At 37.5% G+C, this 7,500-nt stretch overlaps 1 protein-coding gene across 2 annotated transcripts in view; it reads left to right on the forward strand.

Moving 5' to 3' along the window:
• Positions 1-7,500, forward strand: part of CDH5 (cadherin 5) — a 452,074-nt gene that overhangs the window by 403,407 nt on the left and 41,167 nt on the right. The window lies entirely within an intron of this gene.

Here is a 7,500-nt window from a genome sequence, read left to right on the forward strand (position 1 = left end):
GAGGCAAAGAGAAACAACCGCTACATCCATGGCATGCATCAGTTAGGTTGGCAGAAGTCATGTACTCCCACTAGCCTTTAATTTTTCACATGTCCAAGGAAACCTCCCACATTACTAACTGTCTTATGGCATTACCAATGCCTGTATCACAGAGATGCCTAGCTGCTGTAAATGCATCAGTAACAAATTACTTACTGATCTGAAGCTATTTCTTTTGAGAAAGAATTCTCAAGAAGCTCCATTTGTGGCTGTATTTAGAGTGAGTAATATAAACAGTTATGACAATGCAAATGCAACTCATGCGTCCATGACCAAACTGTCTCTGAAGCATGTTGTGAAGTGGCAGAAGGTCTTCAGTAAAAGATAGATAGCTAACACATATGTTAGGTGAGAAATGTGAAATCCTCAGCCCATCCAACAGGCAACAATTTTCATATACAGCCTTTTGCTTCTACTAGGATTATGAAAAAATTGTTAATAAGCCTAAGGGCAAACTCCTTGGACATAATTGTGACTTCAACAACTTCCAGTGTCATTCTCATAAGTCCAGTGGCAAAATCTGAATTTAATGTGCCTCTTTCCACTAAACAGAGAGCAGGGGTTAATATCTGTGCTTCTCATTAACCACATTATTGTAAATACTGTCAGGAAGATGTGTGTAATCAGTGTGCCTTTAAGCATATTTTCTGTATGGATCCATAAAATAATAGAAGGAAAGTACTTCCTTATGTTAAGAATAAAATCATTCCTTAAGAGTGCTCTAAAAGGCCTGTGCAATAGATGGCTTGCAGATAAAAATACCAAATATCTTCCTAGAAGAGATGAAAAATCCATCTCAAATTAAACTGCTTCATGTTATTCAGAAAAAAGAACATGCATGATAGTGGTTAATCATGAAATATGCTTACATGTAACATGCTACGTAATGAAGTACACTCATGCCATATAAATACTTGTAATAGAGTAAGGTACATCATGTGACCAAGGTGGTGATCTCTATCCATTTCAATGAATATTATGCTGTATTTTATAGTCATCTTTTGGGTCCCACAGGAAGAAGAAGAAATAAAAAGCAGGCGTGAAGGCTGCCAGCCTAGCCATATAGAATTTTGGAGATAATTCTGTCATCTGTAAATGTTAATGTAAACCACAGGCTTGTTGTCTTAAATGGTAAAAATACTGTTACATATGGAACTGAAAAAAATGTAACAACAGTGCACTCTGGTGACCAAGTAAAGCATGTTGTGACCCTTTGATGTAAACATGGCTCTGGATGGTCTAGATGAAAGAATTCTTGCTATTGTTTTAAGGCCAGAGTTAATGGCCAGAATTTGCATGCATAAATGTCCTTTATTGCTCTGGTTTCTGCCCAGAGGTGAAGAATATAAATGTAGTTTCTGTTAGCCTGGGAACACAGGGAAGTGTGAAGAATGATGTAATGTGAATTAGGAATGTGATTTTAAAAACAGAGAGAATCACAGAGCATTAAGCATTTTTGCTTGACCATCCAACTCAACACTGCCTTTGCTCTATATGTAAGTTTATCTTAGACTTGTGTTTTCTCTTAGAAATAGCTAAAAACTAGAAAGATTAGACTAAGTGTTTTCCTGTGATGTCAGAACTGTACTACTAAATTATTTTAAGTATTTCTCTGTGATCTCTGAACTCTTGACTAGCACTGTGTAGTAAAAAGTATTGTCTTGTGTTTTGACTATTTGTTATTAAATATTTTTAAACCCTTTCAACTGTGGCTGTTTTTGTAGAGATAATTTAAGCTCTTTAGAGTAATTGCCTGCCTTTGGTAAAATTGTACAAAGCCACTGTAATAGCTTTACCCCTGGGGTATATTACCAATTGGATAATAATACTGCACAGTAATAATTGGACACCCTTTTAAGGGCCTTTGAGTAGCTGATAAATATTATTGGGTGGTGGCAGCTGGTACTACCATATAGTCTGGGAAAAGGGGGCACAGCTGGAGAACCTGTGCCAGCTTTCCCCAGGAGTGTCTGTGTGGTTGTATAAACTCTTCTCAAAGTGTGTGTGTGTGTGTGTGTGTGTGTGTGTGTGTGTGTGTGTGTGTGTGTGTGTGTGTGTGTGTGTGTGTTTCAGCTACTTGGGCAGGGACACGAAGCACTGGTTGGACAGAGAGGGTGCTTGAGGTTTTAGCTTGCCCACTAGACTGAGATCTGGACCCTATAGCTGTGCCAGTGGGGGAGTCTTATTGGGGACCTGGACAGCAAGGGAGCGACCAGCCCCAGACTGTGATCTCTGAGTGCTCTTAAGGGAAATTGCACTTTACTGTGTGTATTTGTTATCTTTTCTTCCTTTATGAGATGCCCCTCACTGGTGTTAGTGGTGAGGATTGAGGCTCCTTGATTGCTTGGGCATGGCACAGGCATCACAGCAGGCTCCAAAGAGGAGGTAAAAGATTACAGAGGACATTATAAGGTACCCGGTCATACATATGGTCAAGTCTGCACAACAGATTCAGTAATATGTGTTTTAGGCTCCAGATTCACCAAATCTAGTAAAGAAATATGTCACATTTATTTATTTTTTGTTTACCAGGTTAGTGCACTGATCTTAATGGACAATTTGCAGACACAGCCTAGCTGAATAGGATCACATAGGAAATGAATAAAACATATTTACAGATAGAAGGATATGCTACATATTTACAGATGCAAAATATGATACAACATTCAGTTCAAGAAGCAGTTTACAAATAAAAATGTGACTTTTATAAATAAAATATAATTACAATATATTTTTGTATATAAATGATATGTTTCCCCAAGATATTTCATACAATTTCTCACCTGCCAAATAAGCAATTCTCTTTTAGCACTTGAGGAGATGCTAAGCACACTACAAGCATATTTTTACCAGAATTAAAAATGTGCCCAGATAAAATATGAAATTAAGAAGTACCTTCAACACATCAACAAAACCTTGTGAGAAAGCAGACTACCTCAAACTCTCTCATGAGAAGTGTCCCTAAAACAATACTAAAGGCACATTTTACATTGAGGCTAAGAAATGTCAGCTTTTAACATCTAATTTTTGTGAGCTGCACTCGGATTCTAAACTCAAGACATGCTCAGCGCAATCTGTATGTTACGCCAACCTAATGTGAGTCATCCTTCACTCGCACCACCACTCCTAACATCTTGCCGTGAGTCATAGCAGTATACATGTGTTATATCTGTAAATATTGTGAATTATTCACTGTATATCCTTCTTGAATGGTAAATGAGGGTTTTCTTAAATTATAAATGAGCACTCTCTTGAAAACATGTACTACTGCAAACATTACGGTAAAGTAGTAGTCATCTGAATTGCTATTCACCATGTTTTAGCCTGAAAACAGTTGTAAGACAAGCCCACTGACCTGGTTAAGAAATGCACAAATAAATAAATAAAGTATTTTTGGTGAATGTTAAACATCTTTCTTAATTGGGTAAGCAACTTTGTATAAGAGATTCGGCTCAGAAATTGCTTCTACAAAGGGGTCTTATGTGTCAGTGGATGAAATGCTCTTCCAAGCAATCACTTCCATCCTCATACCAACAGAAGTCCTGCTCTCAGCTTATGCATCGTGGGCCAGGTTATGCCTAATAATGACCCATAAAGGAACCAAGTCAACTATCTGATAAAATACAACAAATAAAACAAATATGGTATTATATAGAATTTTTTAGTGACATCCCATTTTGCATTTTACTTAATATATTCAAGGCATTTATAGCAGGCACTATTCATAACAATTGTAAACAATTTCACAGGACTGGTATGCATTACAACCTCAGAAACATTTCTTACATACTTTATAAAAATACCACAGACCTTAGTATAGGCTAAATTATAAGGGCATTCACATCTGAATACACAGAGAAATCCAGATACAAAATTTATATGTAGATGGTGATCCATAGCCTAGTGTGAGATTCAGAAGCACGTCAATAACAGGTTGTAGACTATGGGAGGAGAAATTATGGGGGAGGGTGCAGTAGTGGATAACATGGTGCAAAATGCAGCACCCAACACCCAAGAAATGAGGATGAGTTACTCTGCATAACATAGCTGAACAACAGCATCACAATTCCCTGGAAGGCCACTCCTGGTAAGAAAAGAAAAACACAAAGGGATGCAAAGGCACATCCCAGGTTGTACCACTGCACAGATTAGAGCACTGCAACAACCATACATGCTCTACACCCAGCAGTGTGAAGCAGTTGCTATACCCAGATGCCTTCATTAGCATATTATGCTCATGAGTCAGCCTCTACAATCATGACAATATGGGTTGAAAGTTTTATGAAATGGCCCTTGCCATGACTGCAGAGCTCTATGGAGCTCTATGGACATAAGCTGTATTGCCCTCCCGTCTGCTACAGAGGCTGTAGCTGTGGTAGGGTATATACCAGGCTGAGGGACAGGGAATGTGGCATGTGTTTATGTGCATAGATGAGACTGCTTCTTTGTGTCTATATGTTCATGTGGGTGATTGCATGTCTACCTGTATGTCTGCACGTCACATTGTGTACATGTCTGTCTGTCTTGCTGGCATACTCTTTGCCAGAGCAGGAGTATCATGCACAATCACTTAAAGGGTTTGTGTGCAGTGTTGCTTGGCAACAGAATTAGGGACAATAACATTATGTGCAATCCCTTTAAGTAACTATGTACAATTATTATGAATAGCCCAGAATGTCCTTTAGTTACATTTTAAGGCCAAGAAGCATCCCTGCACCACTTTGCTCACAGTCATACTTCCTCCAGTCCTATTCCTGACCCTAACCCCAATCTTGTGCACTATGTTAAAAATTGTCCTTTCCCTAATAGTACCACTATACAGACAGTAGGTCATCAACATTTAGTAGTCAGGGTTAATCACTTTGTGATTTCATAGTGTTTAGCGTTCTGCGGTCAGTGTTTCACATTCATCAAGTCAGAGAGAGAGAGAGATGTATGTATATATATATATATAGATATATACATATATATATATATATATATATATATATATATATATATATATATATATATATATATATGTGTGTGTGTGTGTGTTTGGTTGCAAGTAGTTATATCTAGCGTTGCTTTTTTTCAGTTTTGCTGGCTTTGTTGGAATATGTGTGTATGAGATTGCTATACAGTAGAATTAGTATATATATCTATATATATATATATATATATATATATATATATATATATATATATAATTTGCAAGAGGCATGATTTTCTCCCTACAATTTTTTTTCTAATTATTTTTTTTTTTGCAAGATTTTTACTTTCAGTCTTTTTAGATTGATACTTTTCCAGTCTGTGTTTGGGAATGCAAGTATATATTTATACACACGCACACACACACACACGTTTAAGATTATACTATAGTGGCCACATGGTTAAAGGCATCCTGAAGATATTTAGACTATATACACTGAACCATGACCATGGAACAGATACCACAGTAACAGTGTTACACACAACCAAAACATACTGGCATTTTACATGTATATGGTCCCAAATGTATTTACTGGATGCAGACAAGGCTAACAGACACCTTCCAGCAATATATGAGCATATGCACAAGTACCAATATTCTTCCCATCACAAACACCTTACTATGCACAATACTGAATTTCGCATTCCATTACAAGGCATCACTTAGAAAAAGCATCTCAACCTGCTGAAAATGGGTCCTCCATAATTGGTATGCATGCTGCGAACATGAGGTGCCAAGCACCCATGACTTCTACAGTACATCTGCACAAGCAGCTATGACACAGTGACCAGTTTAACAGCTTGTGAATGTCATTACTCCTACAGCAATCAAACTGCCCCCTGTTCACCCAGTGTAATATGTGTTTGGCAGTGCAGACATTAGAATGACCTTTTTATTAGTTTGACCCCTTGTTCCATGTATCTGTCAATGTGATGTGTTCTGCTGATCATATGGTCTGAATCACCAGTGGGTAATTTAAAGTGGTGTTGACAATGATGACCATGGTGTCCACCATAAGTGTAGTAGAAGACTGCAGCATTCTCATAATGGCTAGAATCACTGGCTTCACTAATCATGCACTGGGGTATAAAAGCATGTTTATCCCTGACTTATTTTTGGAACTTGATGAAGGGCTGAGAGCATGGTTACCTATACAGACACAGATACGAAAGCCGCATCACCATCCATAGGTAGCATGTCAGACAGACTGTCATGTAAATATGTTATATGCTTGTTTTATGCTTCCTTATTAGCACAGCATCCCTCAGAACTCAACCACTAAGACACAGCTGTCTTAATTGTTTACCTCACCAACAGTACACAGTAGAATAAGAGATTATTAGCACATTATCTGTATCCAGTATATGAGATGAAAAACATGCATATAAGATATACGCAACTGAAAACATAATTAGCAACAAACACATAAGTGTACCTTGTAATCCCTGAAAAATCCATTACTCCCTAAGGCATGACCCCCATAGGTATCCCCCTATACATACAACACTGACATTTAAAGACTCAAGTGGCAAACTAGGTTTTAACACATCCTGCAGCATAAACACTACTGTCACTAGTTCATACCCACACACCATCCCATATACCATGAAGTAAGCCCCTTCAAAACAAAAATACACATTAATGTACAGTAACTTGTACAGCAAATAAATTCAGTGCATAAGGTACATACAAAATGTCTGTACTAAAGACCTGCTGAAAGGAAAGTCATACCAGTCTACTAAAAACAAAATCATGTGTTATTCACTTATCCCACAACAATGCAAAGGCCTAATGACAATGTTGTCAAAAGAAATGGCTACCAGGATACCAAATAAATGTATAATTCTATTCCTTCTGACCTACACACCTGTCATGTTAATCCTAACCCACTCTGAGCACACCTGCTTAATATGTCAGCGAAATTCCAGCCTTAAACCAAAAGTTTCAGCAGAGCGACTTACTAACAAAATGTCTTCTTCATCACACTCTCCATGTAAGCTTCACAGCACTCCCACTACAAAGGCTTCAGCACTGGCATGCTACAAGAATAGGTCTCCTAAGGCAGCAGACTGCAAAATGCAAAACTATACAAACCACAAGAGTACCCCCCCCCTTCAAAATCTTGCATATGCACTTGTACTCTGAAACGCAGCTCACTGTAGCATTGCTGCCTTTTCATGCACATAGCTGGCCTTAGCAATTAGATATTATAAACTTATTTTTGTTTACCTTCTTTTATGGAAAATTGTTTTAACCTGTCTACAGAAATGCAGTGTAATATTCTGTTGCTAGACATCATCATATCCTGTTCAATAAATGAGGTAATTAAGTAGCTTATAATTTTGCTCAAGAAAATTAATTTTATTTATTTCCAAATGGTACCTATTTCTTTTAGTCGTACACAACCCTCTTTACTGCAATATATACAGCTAATTTTCAAATAGAAACTTTATATTTACTTTTTATGGATGTAGCTGACAGCTTTTCCT

This window comes from Protopterus annectens, chromosome 8.part1, assembly GCF_019279795.1.
Source record: "Protopterus annectens isolate FY-2018-M chromosome 8.part1, PAN1.0, whole genome shotgun sequence".
NCBI classification, from domain to species: domain Eukaryota; kingdom Metazoa; phylum Chordata; order Ceratodontiformes; family Protopteridae; genus Protopterus; species Protopterus annectens.